The following is an 18,931-nucleotide window of genomic DNA, read 5'->3' as shown; positions in this document are numbered from 1 at the left end:
TCTAGGATATAGACATGGAATAGTTAATGGAGGTCCAGGGTTCAAGGTCAGAAGTGATGGTTTGTCATTTCAGAGATTAAGTTATAAAAGACCTTGGCTGCCATTTTGTGTGTTCATGCTTTCTCTCTCTCCCTCCCTCCCTCTGTTCCTCTTATCTCTCACTCAGGGAGAAGCCACCTGCTATGTCACAATGGCACTCAGGCAGGCTTTGGAGAAGCCCATGTACCAAGAACTCCTGCCAATAGCCGGTGAGGAACTGAGGCCTCCAGCCTGTACCCATGTGAATGAGCCATCTTGAAAGTGAAACCTTCAGCCCTAGCTTACTGCAATCCAAGTTGATAATTTAACTGCAATGTTAGGAGAGACCCTGAAATAAAACCACTCAGCCAAGCCACTCCCAAGTTCTTGATTCCACAGACACTGTGAGATAATAAATGTTTGTTGTTTTAAGCTTCTATGTTTAAGAGTAATTTGTTACATAGCAATAGATAACTAATGCAGGCATTTAAAGTTTTGGTATTTCACTCATCATGGATTTTTACATTAATTTAGACTTTTGAAAATATTGTACTAAAACATTTATCTTGATTACTGAGTTTTTTGTCCCCCTCCCTAAATTTTGCACTTTGAGGTGAGTGCCTTACTTGCCTCACTGTAGTGTGAGCCCTACTGTGAAACCTTGTTCTCTAAAGTCATAGACAATCAGAAATTTTGCCATTTGAAATTGTATCAGTAAGAATAAAACATACCACTCTTGTTTGGAGGATCCAAGCCACACAGAGAAGCAGCCTCCATTTCTAAGCCAGGCTCTGAGCTTCAAATAAGGAGCATCTGGAGCAAACATGTCATATATATTTTTGCTTTAGTGTTTCCAAATAAAAATATCCTTGGATCTACTTCACAGTCCAGAGGTAACATTAACTCTTTTACATACCAACATGCTTTACTTTGGGTTAATCAAAACACTTCATTTAAATTTTAACTAAGCTCAGTGCTTCCCCAAAACCCTATAGTAATTCTATTTTTTTTCTTTGTTTGGTGAGATTTGGGTGATCAACCATCTCCATTTGCTCAGGACTAAAGGGTTTACTGAAGCAATGGACATTCACTGCTAAAATTAGGAAAGTTCTGGGAAAACTGGGACAAGTTGACTACCCTAGATAAGATTTCCCCATGGTTCCCGTGGTCTGTGGTCTCCCCTGTGGCAGCAAGTTATTTCACCCATTTCTTTGGGACTGTGGATGTGACCCTGGTGGTCTTTATCAGATAGGCTTTATCAAGGTCATTAATGTTGGAAGGTTTCACAGAGGTTGACTTTGAGATCAGTCCTAGTATACCTTGATGGTGGAGAAATTAACAGGCTTGGGTTCAAGGTCCAGATCAGAGGGATATTGATGGAGTAACAGTTAGTTGAAGGCTTAATGCCAAACCATACCAGATAAGCATGGTAGAAGAGTTATTAGAGCTCTGGATTAGAGCACGGTAGAAGAGTTATTAGAGCTCTGGATTAGAGGTCATACTAGACCTTTACTAATAACATTAAAAATTGGTACAGAGTTGGTGAAAATGTTAATAAGGGTCTGGATTTTAAATTTGGACAAGGGAGCCATTGATGGTGAATTGGATAACAAATGACCAAATTCAAGAGCCAGCCAGATAAACCATGATGGTGGAAGAGTTAATAGATGACAGCAATTTGAGCTCTCTGGTCTATACCAAGTCTGAGGGGTGTAGATAGATGGTGCAGCCAGCCAGTATCTGTGTATGAGAGATGGAATCTGGCTTCTGGTGGCCAATGGGATGAAACAGCAGCATGTTACTAGGAAGAAGCCTCTGTTGCTATTTGCTCAGTGAGAGAGACAGGGTCTAGCCAGAGTTGCTACAGAAATATAATTACCCAATGCCTGAAGAAGTTGGCTTTAGTCTTTTCAGCCAATGGTAAAATGTTACCAGGTAGTAACCCCCACTGCCACGTGAAATGAAGCAGCCAAAGTGTCTCTGGAGAGGCACAGTTAGCAAATAGCTGAGAGTAAGAATCAGGCTCCAGCAAGGGTCTGTAAATCAGCAGAGGTCCCCATTGTCCACTGCAGGTAGAGGGCAGGGCATAGGCTGAGGGAATACAGATAGATGACACAGCCCTGCACAGAAAGTGGAAACGGGTAGGGCAAGGCCTGCGGTTGCTTTTACATGGTGCAGCTGACCAATGGCTTTGTGTGGGAGATAGGTTTTAGTCTCCATGGCTACTGAAATGTGAACATCCCTGTTGCTATGCAACAATAACTTTACCGTTCCAAATTATATGAGTAAGAATGAAACCTCTCACTCTTGCCTGGAGAATCTGAATCACTTTGACTCAGAACAGCAGCCTCAGTTTCCAAACCAGGTGGAAGAGGAGAGGGGAACTTAGCATGAGGGTGTCCAGACAGATGACACATTAAAAAGAAAAGAAACAAATGAAATTTAATAATATACTTTATATAAGCTACATATCTAAAATATTGTCATTTCAACATGTAATCAATTTTTTAAATTATCAATAAGATATTTGGCATTGTTATTGTTGTAATAAGTCTGTGAAATCAGATATATATTTTATACTTACATCTCAATTAGAATGCTAAATATTCATCAAAATATTTGATTTGTAGTTAGAGTTCATAAAATTTAGTTGAAAATCGATTAATATTCACAAGTTATTCCAAACATACTTCAGAAGTTTTCCAGTAACTAAACTGAGTATGTATTTTAAGTTTTAATTAGTTAAAATAAATACAATTTAAAATTTAATTCTCAGTCTCACAAGCCTCATTTCAAGTGCTCAGTAGCAATATGTGGTTAGTGTCTGTCATGTCAGATGGCACAGTACTAGACAACATGTCATTGATGGATGCAGTTGAAAGAGCCATGGTTTTGAGTTGTAAACCAGAGGAGCATGGATGGAAGAAGACTTCATAGAGGCCAAGGATAAAGATATATGAGATAGGTGTTTGGGTAGTTGGTGTTGCAGGCTGTGAAAGAGAAGAAATTCACAAAGAGAAGAAAGTGCAGAGGGTAAAGTTTTTATTTTAGTTTCTCAAAGAAGGGAAAGGGCTACGTGCAGAGATGTGCATCAGCACCAGCCCTGAGGGGTGGGGGCTTTGAGAATTTGCCAGGTAATGGAGCAGTTGTAGAGCAGGATGTTTCAGCTGGGCTGCAACTTGTTTCGATATTATCTTTGGGTACAGGGTCTGGTGGTCATTGTGGTCTGGTATGTCCTGTTCTGTAAGTTCCAGGAGCCTCAGTGCCTTCAGGGCTCTTCCAGTAATTTTCTAGTCCTGAGGATAAGGGCTTATAAAACAATTAGGGTCAGTCATGCTTTATGGGGTCCAGCTAGCTCTGGGAAAGAGGGCCTGAGAAAGTGGCTTTTGTCCTATTAATAGGCACTGGTGGTGAATTGGTGACAGAAGCTTACATGCAAGGCCAGACCAATGTTGCACTGGCCATGGAAGAGTTAACAGACATTTGGGTTTGAGGTCAGGCGCCAGAGGCATTGATACTGTAGGGCTGGAAAAATTTTCCTTCTACCCTCTAGGACCTTTGGCTGGTGTAATAGTTAAATTGACATAAGACAGATTAACAAGAGAAAAACAAAAGTTCAATAACATATTATACAAAAATTTTATATAAAAAATAAAAGAGCTTATTTGGACATTGCTAACAACAACAACAACAAAACAGTCTTGGGGCACGGAGTCTAAACCACCTGCCAGCTGCATGGTAGGTAGAAAAAACAAGCATGGCCTTCATCCCAGAGTTTTGTGAGAGTTTTCATACGTCAAGCAGTGCAGTGAAGATGTAAGCCATTCTGAAAGGATTTACCTTAGCTACAGACAAAAGGGGTGGGGGAAGGTGAAGCAGGGCTAGTTCTGGGAGAGAAGCAGCAGAATCCACTGTAGAGTCCATAAAGCTCCTATGTAAACAAGAAGCGGAGGTTCCTGGGGTTCCATGGCGCCTGGCTATTTTCTTTTTCTTTTCTTTTTTTTTAAGATAATCTTGGAAATAGCCACCAAGTTTAAGCAGTCCTTTGTTGGTTTTGTGCTGCAGTTGTTAATTAATTAACCCCTTTTTGTCTCTCCCTTCTACCCTCTGCTCTGAAGTAATTTAATTTAGGACTTCAGAATTTTCTCCTTGTCAATGTATATCTCCCATAAATACGGAAAAGACCCAGGAAAACAGAAACTCTCAGAAATGGTGGAAACCATTACCTTAAATACGATCTTCAGCTGAAAAAAAAATGTTAGGTTGGGGGAGCCAGTTATGGGAGTCTCTCAGGAAAATCACAGTAAATAAAGGTAAGGCTGTTATGCAGATTTAAGTCATAGCCTTTTCCATTGATAGGGGTTTCTAAAGATTGAGTCACTCCCCCCTTCCTGCAGACACCCTGACAAATGGAGATTTTCCTTACAAATGTAAATGTCTCCTTACAAAGGATAATTTATTGGTTTTCTGAGCTTCTCTTCTGAATGCTTTTTCTTAAAAACAACCAGCCTAAAATAATACTTATGCCAAAGAGACATTTTGGGGTGGAAAATTCTGCTCCCCTACAATAGTTTAAAATAGAGGTTTCCAGTCCAAAAAGATAGCATAGACACATTTCTCCTTGTTTATTCCTGCTAAGCACAACCATCAACCCAGGAAATAAAACAAAGACAAAGGAAAACTATGAAAGGTGGTCAGAAGAAGGTGAGCTCATTTAGGATCCCAGGACTATAGGAACACACAACTGTAGGGCATCTTATGTTCCCCTGACCCAACAGAAGAAGGCAACTCAGGCCCAGCATTTACCAGTGCCCAACCTAGCAACATAACACAGTTCAAGTAGCCTCCTTCTTTCCCTGGATCAATGGAAGTCCCTCTAAGAACATAAGACAACCTTCATTCCACAAGGGAAGGAAGTTCACTTGTAATAAGTGGCCATGAGAAGTGCCCTCCTTCTCCGCTGGGCCTGAGACTACTCTCCCGCATCAGTACCCCTGGAGCAGGCAGCTGGAACCTGCAAGAGGGATGCAGCCACAGCAAGAGGCCAGGCCTGGAAAACCTCTCTTACCTTGAAGTTCCCTGCGGGGGTACAAAAATATATACTTTCCCTTCTACCTTCTAAATTCTTCTAGTGGGGCCAATAATCAAATTAATAGAGACAGATTAACAGGAGAAAAATCAAAGTTTTAATATGTGCACATGGGGAATTCACATAAGGGTGAAAATTCCAAAGACAGGCAACATTGGGTATACACACATTTTTGGACAAAGGAGAAAAGGAGAAAAGGGGTATTAGATTCCAGAAGTGAGAATGGGCAATTTATAGGTAGTTGTGGAAGATCAGAAAATAGATGGCAGGAACATTCTTCCTAGGCAATTCCAGAAGCTCAGAGAGTCCCCAAGAAGTCAGACCCAAAGATGCACACACCAAGGCACATCATAATTATATTACCCAAGATTAAAGATAATGAGAAAATCCTAAAAGCAGCAAGAGAAAAGGAGAGAGTTACCTACAAAGGAGTGCCCATAAGACTAGCAGCTGATGTCTCAAAAGAAACCTTGCAGGCAAGAAGAGGCTGGAAAGAAGTATTCAAAGTCATGAAAGGCAAGGACCTACATCCAAGATTGCTCCATCTAGTAAAGCTATGATTTAGAATGGAAGGGCAGATAAAGTGCTTCTCAGATAAGGTCAAGTTAAAGGAGTTCATCATCACCACACCCTTATTATATGAAATGTTAAAGGGACTTATCTAAGAAACAGAAGATGATCAAAACTATGAACAGTAAAATGACAACAAACTCACAGCTATGAACAACTGAACCTAAAAAAACAAAAACAAACTAAGCAAACAACTAGAACAGGAAAAGAATCACAGAAATGGAGATCACATGGAGGGTTATCAGCGGAGGAGTGGTAGGCAGAGAGAGGGAGGAAAGGTACAGGGAATAAGAAGCATAACTGGTAGGTACAAAATAGACAGGGAGAGGTTAAGAATAGTGTAGGAAATGGAGAAGTCAAAGAATATATATGTATGAACCATGGACATGAATAAGGGGAAGAATGCGGGTGGGTGTTGTGTGCAGGGTGGAAGGAAACAAAGGGAGAAAAAAAATGAGACAACTGTAGTAGCATAATCAGTAAAATGTATATATCTGTTTTAAAGAAAAATTTTTTTTTCTAGGCAACTCAGAAACTATGGGACACAGTGAGCATCTAGCTAAAGGGCTTGGAGTCTTCCCAGCTAATGCTAGGGTAAGATTCTTAAAGTGATTAAGCCAAGGCTCCCTCCCTAAAGCAGGTTTCTTTGTTTGAATCTCTTGAGCAGGAAAGAGGAGAGGGTCAAATGTTTCTTAATAAACAGCTGAAAATCACTATCCCCCACAAACAGCTACAGGGTGGGAAAAGTTCGGTCCCTTCATCCCAAATACCTAAGATTCCCTTCTCCCAATGAGAGGTCTGGGACTAGTGGGTGAAAAAGTGGCAGGAAGGACCCAGCAAGATGGCCAGACTTGTAATACCCCTCCCCTGCCCAAAGGCACTGGGGCAGGCAGGGAGAATCAGCAACAGGTACCCAGCCACAACAAACTTCCTGGCCCAGCATGCCTACTTTGACCTTGCAAGTCTGAGATACTCATTCCCTGCACAGAGTCATCTGGGCAGCCAAAAGTCATTGGATAGGGCAGTCCATCACATCCCTTTACCACTGAGAAACACTGAAGACCTATCTTGTAGAAATTGGTCCCAAACTGTAAGGTAACACCAACAAAGACAAGCGGGAGCCCCAGAGGGACCATTTAGACCAAGCAGATGAAAAATAACACCACAAAGTCTCTGAAAATTCAACTGTTACTGTAACAGCACAAAAACTAGGCCAAAATCTGCATGCCAAAACTAAATAGGGTGACTGGCTGCTGAAATATGAAGATTTTAATGGGACCCAGAGTCTCCTAACATCCCTAGGATATAATAGAAATCCCTAGGATACAATAGAAAATTATCCATTACTCCAAGAACCAAGAAAAAGTCACAACTTGAATGAGAAAAGATAATTAACTGATGCCAACACTGAGATGATTCAGATGTTCAAATTATCTGACAAGGATTTTTAAGCAGCCATCATAAAAATGTTCCAACAATCAATTACAAATTCTATAAATTATCTTGGAACAAATGAAAAATAATAAAAATTTCAGCAAAAAATAGGATTTTTTTCAACAACTGGAAATTATACAACTTAAAAATACAGTAAAACAAATATAAACTTCACTGTATGGGCTCAGTAATAGAGTGGAGATGGCAGCAGATGAAATGAGTAAACTTAAAGACAGATTGATAGAATTCATCCAATCTGTACGACAGAGAGAAAGTTGACTGAAAATATTGAACAGAGGTTCATAGATCTGAGAGACACTAACAAAAGGTCCAGCATTCATATGATGGAAGCCCAGAAGTCTCTTGAAAAGCAGTGAGGCCAAAGACTGAATTGACAAGGAAAAAAATCTGATGTCCTAAAACAATTACAGCAGGCCAATGGGTGAAAGGAAGAGACAAAAATGGGTTAATAGTTAACAACTGCAGTGCAAAACCAACAAAATACTGCTTACACTCAGTGGATATTTCTGAGATTATCTAAAAAGAGAGAAACTCAGGGCCATGGAACCCCAGGAGCCTCTGCTGCTTGTTTACACAGGAGCTTTATGGCCTCAGGGATTCTGCTGCTTCTGTTCCAAAACTAACCACACTTCACCCTCTCCCACCCCCTTTGCCTATAGCTAAGGTAAATCCATTCAAAATGGTTTACATCCTCACCCCTCTACTTGATACATGAAAACTCGTGCAAAACTCTGGAATCAAGGCCATGCTTGTTTTTTCTACCTAGCATGCAGCTTGCAGGTAGTTTAGACCCTGTGCCCCAAGACAGGATATATTTTTTGGTTGGTTGGTTGTTTTTGTTTTGTTTTGTTTTGTTTGCTAGCAATGGCCTAATAAACTCTTTTCTTTAAAAAGACTTTAAGCTGTGACAGTTAAAATATTTTGTTTGACAGAATAAGTAATTAATAACCCAAATTTGGCAAAAGACACAAACCTATAGATCCAAGAAGCTGAGGGAATCTCAACATGGTATACCCAAAGGAATTCATGTCAAGATATATCATAATTAAACTTTTGAAAACTAAAGACAATCAAAATAATTTGAAAGCAGTCAGAAACAAACAAAGCATTACTTTTAGGGGAACAGTAATTTAATGACAGCAGATTGGATGGGGGAATTGGGGAAATGTTATTAAAGGGTACAAATTTGCAACTGCTAGATAAATAAGTCTTACAGATCTAATGCACAGCATGGTGAATGTAGTTAATGATAATGCATTATATACTTGACTGTTGTTGTGGAGAAGGAATAATCTTCTCTACCCTGAAGGTTCTTTTGACTGATTTAATAATCAAATAAATAAGAGACAAATCAGGAAGAGAAAAAAAACAAATTTGATACACAGAGTGGGGCAAAAGTACATTTGCGGTTGTTCATACAGAAAATAATACACTAATTAATAAATAATACAAGAATAAACTCTGTATTTCGTGTATTCACAACTGTAAACCTACTTTTGCCTCACCCTGTATATGTATGTATGGCAACTTCTCATACGTAAGAAAGTCAGAGACCTCCACATGCACAAGAGGTTCACAGAAAGGAAACATGGGGTATATAAGACATTCTGAGCAAGGGATGAGAGGTAAGGTGCCTTGGGGACTTCAAAGGGTCATTGCAGAATGATCAAAACAATAGATGTTTAGTAAACAAGGGTTTATCCTGCCATATACGTGGGTTAAAGAGAGATAATCTTTTATTATGGGCAAGGCCCCTAATTCTTCTATGTAGTTAAAGGAAGGGCCAGATGTTTTTCTTGATCCTAAAGCTAAAATCGCCTTAGCTCAAAATAATCCACATACCACTGAGGCACATCTTTGGGTGGCTCATTCTGAACCACCATATTGCCTGAAGAGTAGACCTTAAATTTTCTCACTGCAGAAAAGAAATGATAACTATGTGACAAGAAGGAGGTAGTAGCTAATGCTATAATGGTAATCATCTTGCAATAAATAAGTGCATCAAATCAACATATTGCACATCTTAAATTTACACAATGTTATATGTCAATTATATCCCAATTTTTTAAATGCAAAATAATTTTTTAAAAATAGGCTTTTAAAAAATGATAGCAAATTTGTCATCTGGATGCCAGAAGGAAATGGCTTAACATTTTTCAAAGTGCTGGGAGAAAATGATTTTCAACTGCAGATTCTATATCTGGTGAAACTATCCTTCATGTAAGAAGAGGAAATAAAAAGCTTCTGGGTTGGTGAATACATGGAGATTTGTGAAGAATGGCTCACCTGGAGAGGGCAGGAAAGCTCTAAACCCCCTCCTACATACCTTGACCTGTGCGTCTCTTCCATCTGGCTGTTCCTGGGTTATATCCTTTTATAATAACCCAGTAATCTAGTAAGTAAAATGTTTCTCTGAGTTCTGTGAGCCACTCTAGCTAATTGATCAAACCCAAGGAGGGAGTCATGAGAACCTCTGGTTGATAGCCAGTGATCAGGAGTTACAACTGGTATCTGAAGTGGTAGGGAAGAGGCAGTCTTGTAGGACCAAACCCTTAATTTTTAGAATGGCAATTTGAATGGCATTTACTGGAATTTATGCTTTATAAAAAGCAATCTTGTGATTTTTAAATATTTATTGATTGATTTAGAGAGACACAGAGAGAGAGAGAGAAGAGGGGGTAGAGAGAGAAAAACATTGATTTGTTGTTTTACTTATTGACGATTTTTGTATGTGCCCTGACCAAGGATCGAACCTGCAGCCTAGGCATATCAAAACAATGGTGTAACCAACTGAGCTACCTGGCCAGTGTGCTATTGGGCATTATAAATTGAAGCTACCTCTATGACTGAAGGATATAACATTATCTTAAAACCTGAAATAGCCATAATGTCTAGGATGATGTTGGAGAAATGGATGGAAGTGCCCAGAAGAGTGCCATAATGATGTGGAAATAGTTTATACAGGACCATGCTGCCTGGGGAATGCAAGGAGGAGATACTTGCAAGCAAGGAGCCTCTTTTCCCTTAGGATTGACTCTGAAACTGTGTGAGGAGCTACTGAATTCTGTTTTCACTTGGTCAGTGCCCTATAAACAGCTCTCAAGTGACTGCTTGGATAGCTGTTCCATGGTAAATGGACAACATTCTGTTTGGAAGGCCACTGCTCTGATTGAAGATAAAAACAAATCAGCTCAGTGGTTTGCAGTGCATGTTGTTTGCCCAGCAGTTATGGAACACCTGAATAGTGGTAAAAGCCCCTGTTTGTGTTTTTACTGAGTCTTGGGCTGTGGCCAGTGGCCTGGCCCTATGGTCAGGCAGAAGGACAATGGAAACCTGGCCTAGTAAAGGGATGCCTGTGCAAGGCATGATCCTATGGAAATTTGAAGGGTACATTAAAGTAGGATATGTCAATGCTCATCAGATGAACACCTTTCCAGGTTTGGAAGATAGCTGGAACTAATAAGCAGGTATCCCTATGTACTCATTTAAGGTGGCCACCTTGCGTCCACAAGATGTGTAGACATGGGGGTGTGCAGCAATGCAGAGATGGGCTGAATGTAGACATAGTCCTCTTGCACCCTCTGAGGCACAAAATGCCAATAACAACTGTTCTGTCTGCCAAGAAGAGAACCAGAGAATACAAGCTGCTATGTGGTAGATTCCCTGAGAGGAAGGCCTAGGACATAGCTGGCAAGTCAAACTGATACCAGTACCCCTGGGGGGCTACAAATGGATCGACAGGAATAAATAATAAGACAAAAGCCACTTTCTTAGGCCCTCTTTCCCAAAGGTAACTGGACCCCATAAAGCATGACTGACCCTAATTGTTTTGTGAGCCTTAATCCTCAGGACTAGAAAATTACTGGAAGTGCCCTGAAGGCTCAGAGTGCTTATAGAATTTACAAAACAGGACCACCAGACCACAATGATCCTGACTAGACCCTGCACCCGAAGATAACACTGAAACAAGTTACAGCCCAACTGAAACACCCTGCTCTATAACTACCCTATTACCCCATCCACCCCCCATAACAGTCCAAAGCCCTAACCCCTCCAGGCTGGTGCATTTCTCCACACAAAGCCCTTTCCCTCCCTTGAGAAAGTAAAAACCTTAATCTCTGCACTTTCTTCTCTTTGGGAATTCTTTCACAGCCTGTGTAACCAACCACCCTAACAATAGACACTGACTCTAGACTGGGCTTGGCTTACCTGGGTGGTAAATGCAAATATTCAGAGTATTACAATACAAAAGAACCAGGACAGAAGATAGCGTATCAATTTGGATACCTGAGCATCATTTCTTCAAACCAAGAGACACACTTTACAGCTGATAATGTCCAACAATGGGCAGAGATATCTTCCTCAGAGTAATATTTTCATAGAGAATTAGAACATGCAGTAAAAACTGTTTGTCTGACTGGACCCCACCTGCTGAGGCCCACACCCCTTCAGCCAGGGGCTTCATGCTGCCCAAGGGCCAGGGGTCAGTGTGACTGTCGTCTGTGGTGTGAAGGGTATGCCTTCTGTAGCCAAGGGCATGGAACAGAGACTCCCCTGGCCTTGAGGACACTGCTCTTATTTTATCTTCAGAGGTGTGAATGCCCTCAGTCCAGGAGGTGCCCCATAACCCACACTCATAAGATGAGTGCCAACAAGGACCAGAAGGTGGAACTGGAAGCATTACATAATATATAGAAAGAGATGAAACTTTCCAGGAATTAAGCTCAATTTCATTTCAATATAGTATACATGAAAATGGTAATCCCGAAGCTTTCTTAATAGAAAATTCCTGACTGAAACATATACCCAGACACCTCCAATTACATCTATGAAGGCTTTAAAAACTGCCATGTCCTCAGCTGTAAAGCAGAGCATATACCCAAGTTTATTACAGGAAGCAGTAGAAGTTAATCTTGACACTGCTATGACCTATACCTTGTTTGAATATGCTAAGAACAATAAAGAACATTTTATGGAGAATTATCATCCTGTTAATTCTACGATATACATAAGCAATATCATCTCAGTTGGGACTCCTAAATAGCCCCATCAAGTAAAGAAAAGCAAAGCCCTGGCCAGGTAGTTCAGTTGGTTGTATTGTCATCCGATACACCAAAAGGTTGCAGGTTCAATTCTTAGTCCAGGTACATAACTAGGTTGTGAGTTTGATGCCTAGTCAGTTGGAGCACACATCAATGGGGCAACTGACTGATGTTTCTCTCTAACATCGATGTTTCTCTCTAACATCGATGTTTCTCTTCTTTCCTTTCCCTTCTTGTCAGTCTAAAATCAATAAACATACCTAGGGTGAGGATTTTTTTAAACATTAAAAAAAAAAAACAAGGGGTCTCTTTTGGAGCACACCCACACCTTTTTTCCCCAGGTTTGTACAGCTGCAGTTGTCTTGGGCTTACCCCCTATTCCTGTCTCCAAGGCCCCCTTTTCTCTGACTTTTCAGTGAACTAACAGCAGCCCCACCGTGGCTCACTATTTCCTATAATGTTTCTAGGGAGCCAAAGCAGAGCACTGCCTAGGCTTGTTCTACCCTAGGCCCTTCCTTTGTTTCACTGTATGCAGCTTTAATAAACATACTCTCAAAAATTAAAAAAAAATTCCCTTTTCTGCACATCTTCACCAGCACTTGTTAGTTCTTATCTTTTTGATGCTAGCCATTCTAACAGGTGTAAGATGATATCTCATTGTGGTTTTGATTTGCATTTCTCTGATAATTAGTGGTGTCGAGCGCCTTTTCATGTACTTGTTAGTAATCTGTATTTTTTTTGAAAAATGTCTACTCAAATCCTTTGCTGATATTTTAAAAAAAATTTTAAATTATTTATTTATTTTTAGAGAGAACAGGGAAGGGAAGGGTAAAGGGAGAAAGAAACATCAATGTGTGGTCGCTTCTCACACACCCCATGCTGGGGACCTGGCCCACAACCCAGGCATGTGCCCTGACTGGGAATCAAACTGGCAACCCTTTGTTTGCAGTCTGGTGCTCAATCCACTTAGCCACACCAGCCAGGGCTAAAAAATTTTTAAAGAAAGAGGTATTTATTTTATTATTTTATTTGTCATTAGAAAGAGGAAAAGGGAGGGAGAAAAACATGGATGTTTGAGATACATTGATCTGTTGCCTTTCACACACCCCCAACTAGGAACCTTTTGGCTTGCAGGTTGGCACTCAATCCACTGAGCTAAACCACTCAGTGCCCTCGGCTGATTTTTTAATTGGATTGTTTGTTTGTATCACTTTTTAATTTTTTATTTTATTGATTTTTGGAGAGAGAGGAAGGGTGAGAGAAACATCCATTTGTTGCTCTACTTATTTATGCATTCATTGGTTGACTCTTGTATGTGCCCTGACTGGGGATTGAACCTGCAATTCTGGAGTATCAAGACAATGCTGTAACCAACTGAGCTACCTGGCCAGGTCTATTTTTGTTATTTTTTAACTTTATGGCCTGAGAATGTTGATTTACCTCAAATAGCTCGGGTAATAAAAGTACTAAAATCAAGATTCCCAAGATCTGGGACTTAATCTTGTTCATTGCTGAATCTCCTATCTCTAACAACTAGACCATGTCTGGTACACACACTACACAGATAATAACTAGTAAGTTACTGAATCATTGATTATAATTGTTAATTTTTTAACAAATAAAAGTTTCTATATAAATGCTTTGGTCCTGGCTGGTGTGGCTCAGTGGATTGAGCGCTGACCTGTGAACCAAAGGGTCACCAGTTCAATTCCCAGTCAGGGCACATGCTTGGGTTGAGGGTCAGGTCCCCAGTACAGGGCATGTGAAAGGCAACCACACATTGATGTTTCCCTCCCTCTTTCTCCCTCTCTTCCCCTCTCTCTAAAAATAAATAAATGAAATCTTGAAAAAATGCTTTGGAAGTATTACTTTAGTAACTGAGAAAGAACTTGCATTAAGTTTTAGTTGTTGACAATGAATATGATAGCTAGACAAAAATTATTGTAAAAACACTAGTGGGGAGAATTTTTAAAATTTAACTCACAAATGCTACAAGTAATGAGAATGACAAGAGGAAAGCCATTTAACTTTTTGGAATATTTCATCTTCTTTATATGGTTTAAGGAAATTTTCAGATGTCTTAGGACACAGTATTGTAAATATTTACTTACTTTGCAGGTTAATTAAAAGTGAAAAATTGAAAGTTACATCTACTTATATAAATTTTTATATTAATCTTATTACAGAAACTTCAATGAAAGATTCATTATACTTAGAAAAGAAAACAAAAAAAAGCAAGAGAACAACTTTCAAAAGTTCAGAAACGTAAACTGGAAGATAAAACAGATCACAAAGGAGAACTTCCTCAAGGATGGAACTGAGTTGAGGTGGTAAAGCATTTAAACAGAACTGGCTCTAAAGATGATGAATAGCTCTCGGCATTTGAAGCAAGGGAAGAGCATACTTGAAAAATAAACTGGGGCCCTGGCTCATGTGATTCAGTGGATTGAGTGTCGGCCTGCAAACCAAAGGATCACTGGTTCAATTCCCAGTCAGGGCCCATGCCTGGGTTGGAGGCCAGGTCCCCAATAGGGGGCACATGAGAGGCAACCACACATTGATGTTTCTCTCCCTCTCTTTCTCCCTCCCTTCCCCTTTCTCTAAAAATAAATAAATAAAATCTTTTTAAAATGTTTAAAAAATTAATAAATAAACTGGGACCCTCGCCAGGTAGCTCAATTGGTTAGAATGTCATCCTGATACACCAAGGTTGCAGGGAGCATACAAGAACCAACCAGTGAATGCACAAATAAGTGTAACTACAAATTGATGTTTCTTTCTCTGTCTCTTTCTCTCTCTCTCTAAAATATAAGTAAGTAAATCAGTAAATAAATAAATAAATAAATAAATGTTAAAAAATAAACTGGGTTCAAAGTATTTTATTGCTCTTTTCTGGTATTGAAGTGGGTTTTCATAATACAATTTTTGTATGTTTTTTACATAAAAGTGTTTTAGGGTGCAAGTTCATCAACAGATTTGGTTGTATTAAATTATTTTCAGAAACTTGCCTTAATAAAAGGTGAAAATATTGCTGTTTAGTGTACTTTCAAAGCTTTTTAAGCTTTGTCAATGGACAAATACAGAAGATAATAATCAATGTTAATTTGTGTCATCTTATTCTAGTGATAACTAGATAAGTTTTGTGATAAATTTTTAAGCAGTATGAAGCCTTTTCAAAAAGTCTTGTCCCAGTAGAATAGAATATGCATGAACAATTATTCAGCAGCATGGTCCATATTAATAGGTTTCTTGTCTTAATAAAATTTTCATTTCTTCTTTCTCTTAATTACTGAAGCATAAATTGCTTCAGAGACATTTAAATACTGGCATTTGAGCTTTACACATAATATTCTTTGTAGTCCTTTTTTTATTTTTCAAGTGTGAACTACTTCTCTTTAATAAGCAAATATTTGTTTATACTTTCCTCTTGGTTTGGGTCATGATGTTTGATCATGAAAGCTTTCCATGGTATGTGGAATAGGAGAATATAAAAATGAACCTGCTAAATACATTAGAAAGCATCTGAATAGAAGTGCTGGTTCCTATTTAAAACATCTCACTGAATATACCAAGATGGGAGTAAAAGATGCTTTAGCATTTATTTTTTGTATTGTTGGAAACAATGGTTTTAATAAATTTCTATTTATCTGCTAATGTGTATTTTTAGTTGTTTGGTAACTGAGGTCTTCTAAATGATTTCATGTAAAACCACATTTCAATGTTTGTTTCTTTTCAAGTATTCAAATGTGTTTCTCAACCCAAGCATCTTTGTAATTAGAAAGAAGTATTTGAAATGCTGAACTGTACTACATGCTTAATTTTTAAAAAACAAATCATTAATAGAGGAAACCATTAGTGCAGTTTTATCAGGGAGTAATTGATGTCTTTGTGAGATTTACAGTGATTCTGTACCTGCTCCTCAGCTTTAAAATACTTAGGACTACTGCAGTGGTATCTGGAAGGGAAGGTTGTTGGTTCCTCGGTTCTACTTGTGAAGCTTGGGTCTGACTTTTCAAAGAACAATTAAGTTTTAAAGAGGTTTCTTCAGCATAAGAGCAGTTTGGGTTGTACTCATGGTTTTTACTGGGTTAATATTAGCCCAGTAAGAAACTTCTAAGTTTCTAAGATTTCTAAGCAAGAAACACTGTTAAATCATTGGAATTATAAAGTAAGTATAATTATGGCAAGAAGTTTAATCTCATTTTTAAAAGCTGAGTCGCACTTTGTTTCTTAAAATAATATGATAGAAACATTAAAATTCAGGGCCACTGAAATATGCTGACTTTTATTTTGGGGTTGTATGTGTATTTTTTGTTATGTTGATTTGCTTGTTTTTTAAAGAAACAAACTGCTACACCTGCTAGTAGAAGAAAATACTTTGCTTTGCTCTGAAGATTCCAAAACTGTTCAAGCTTATCATGATTCATAGATTGCAAAGAATAATGCTAATAAAATGTCAATGAACTATTTTTACTCTTTTTTGTGTGAAGTGTACAAATTCCAGGGGGTGATGGTGGCAGTGATGCCTCTTGCTACCTTCAGTAAAATACTGGAATATTCTCTCATCAATATTGCCATCACCATTTAACACTCCCAAGTATATTTTCTCAAACTCTGCTTACTTAAAATTGAATGGAAGGACATATTATAAACAATAAAATCTGAATTACACACACACACACACACACACACACACACACACACAAAACAGTGGTTTTCTAAAACTGGGAGATAAAAGCATGAAGGCCTGGCTTACATACCTTCATGAGTGTGTGCTCACACTCAACATGAACATGAGTTGGGGCTAAAGGAGTGTTTGTACTGGATAGATTTTTCTTTTATTTGGTGGATCTGGAGAAGTGGGGGTAGGAAAGGTGCTAGTATTCTTTCTTACTCACATCAACTTTCTCCTCCCTACTTGATGCAATAGTAGCAGGACCAGGGCTGCAACTATAAGGGCTGGAAACTAGGATGATTTCTAAGCAAGAAACACTGTAACTGTGTTTTTAACCTTTATGTCAGAATTCTTAAGGGACAGAATTCCTATGGGACAGGAAGGCCGTGCCATACCCCATCTGGATAAATTGGGGCTAACAGTGAATGCAGCTCTATTGCCTAGTGGTAAAGACAGCCCAGTCATTGATTCTATACCTGTGTGACCTTACTCTAATATGAACAGGAGTGCACTGAGGAGGAAGCACTTGCTAGACTAACTAGACTAGTATTGAAGCCTGCAATCTAGGCCAGTAGAGTGGCCAAACCTAATGTCCCTTCCAGAGGTGGAAAAGTTTGGGCATAAATAGAGAGAAGGAAAAATAGTAGCTGAAGGTAAGGGATGAATAAATGGGGTATGTAATGGGAGAAATCCAATATTATATTAACATCTCAAAAGAGGCTCAGAGCTGGAGATAATATTGTCTTGTAACTCAATTATACCAGATGCCTGAAAAGATTAAGCCATATATTACTGAGACCACTCCTGCTTTTAGAACCTGACAAGATCAAACGGAAACCTGCAAGCCTGGGTGGCTCACCCTGGGAAGTATTTTTATATGATATGAAACTGGACAGGATAGTTATAATGACTGAATGAGATTCTAGTAATGTGCCAGTATCTTTGACTTTTATGATTATTTTGCTATTAAGGATCAGTGTTACAAGGCTGGGGGTGGACTGTGATATTATGATTTACAGTAAGAAATATATATTTGGTCCTTATCCCACTCCCTGTCACAAATCTCCTAAAACCCTTAAGAGTTCTTAAGTGGTAAGAGCAATAAGTTCTCTTGGGTTGTTAATGAGGTGACTTTTGAAACACATCTAAAGGTGGGGGCTGCTTGCCCAGGGAACAACCATGTGATTAGAAGGTTGGAATTTTCAGTCCCACCCCCTGAATTCTGGAGAGGGGAGTGGCCAGGAGATTGAGAACAATCTTCAATGGCAAAGACAGCAATGTAAGAAAATATGGCTCACCTTCTCACACAGCCACATCAAAACTGCAACTAAAATATAGAACAACCATCACTCAAAACTGTCAGAAATGAAGTTGAATGGAAGTCTGACAACTATGGATTTAAAGAAACTATAGCCATCCAGACTGGTAGGAAGGGTGGAGATGTGGAATGGGCTGGTCCCACGCCCATGTGTGGTAGATAAAAATTAGGGAGGGATATCTCAGGAGTGATGAGTCCCAGCCTCACACCAGGCCCCCAGCCCAGGGTTCCAGTGCTAGGAAGGTAAGTCCCTATAACTTCTGACTGTAAAAACCAATGTGGATTGAGTCAGAGGAAGAATCTACTTGAGTCCCAAGCAGTTCCCCGTAAAGAATCTACACACAGACTTACACAGACCAATATTCTTAGAGCTCCAGCACCACTGGGGTAGCAGCTTCAAAGGCACCACTGGCATACAGGGAGGAACTGAAGTGTTTGGCATCAAGGCAGGATCTGGGGAACAAATTTCTCCCAGACAGAAAGGCGAGCAGAGGCCATTGTTCTTTTTCTGAACCCTCTCCCCACAAATCCACAGAGCTAGCAGGCAGGTGCCATATCTGAGAATCCATCAACCTGGCTAACACTATTTGTCCCACCCTGGAGGTACCCTGAGACTTCTTCCCACCCAGGTTATGGGCCCATGCAAACTGTTAACTGTGACTTCTCCATATGAATGGCTGGACTTGGTTCATGCTTTGCAACTTCCTAAATCTTCTCAAACAAGCAATAGCCAAGTGGTCCCAGGCCTGGCAATAGCAGCAGTC

General features: G+C 39.4%; 1 pseudogene; it reads left to right on the top strand.

The window, feature by feature from the left end:
• The first annotated feature begins 11,773 nt into the window (after positions 1–11,773).
• On the top strand, positions 11,774–14,546 carry LOC123832823 (annotated as a pseudogene).
• The last annotated feature ends 4,385 nt before the right edge of the window (positions 14,547–18,931 follow it).

This window comes from Phyllostomus hastatus, unplaced genomic scaffold, assembly GCF_019186645.2.
Source record: "Phyllostomus hastatus isolate PE091 unplaced genomic scaffold, TTU_PhHast_1.1 phas_scaffold_200, whole genome shotgun sequence".
Lineage (NCBI taxonomy): Eukaryota > Metazoa > Chordata > Mammalia > Chiroptera > Phyllostomidae > Phyllostomus > Phyllostomus hastatus.
Note: the sequence above shows the minus strand (reverse complement) of the source record. Positions and strands in the feature narration are given on the sequence as shown.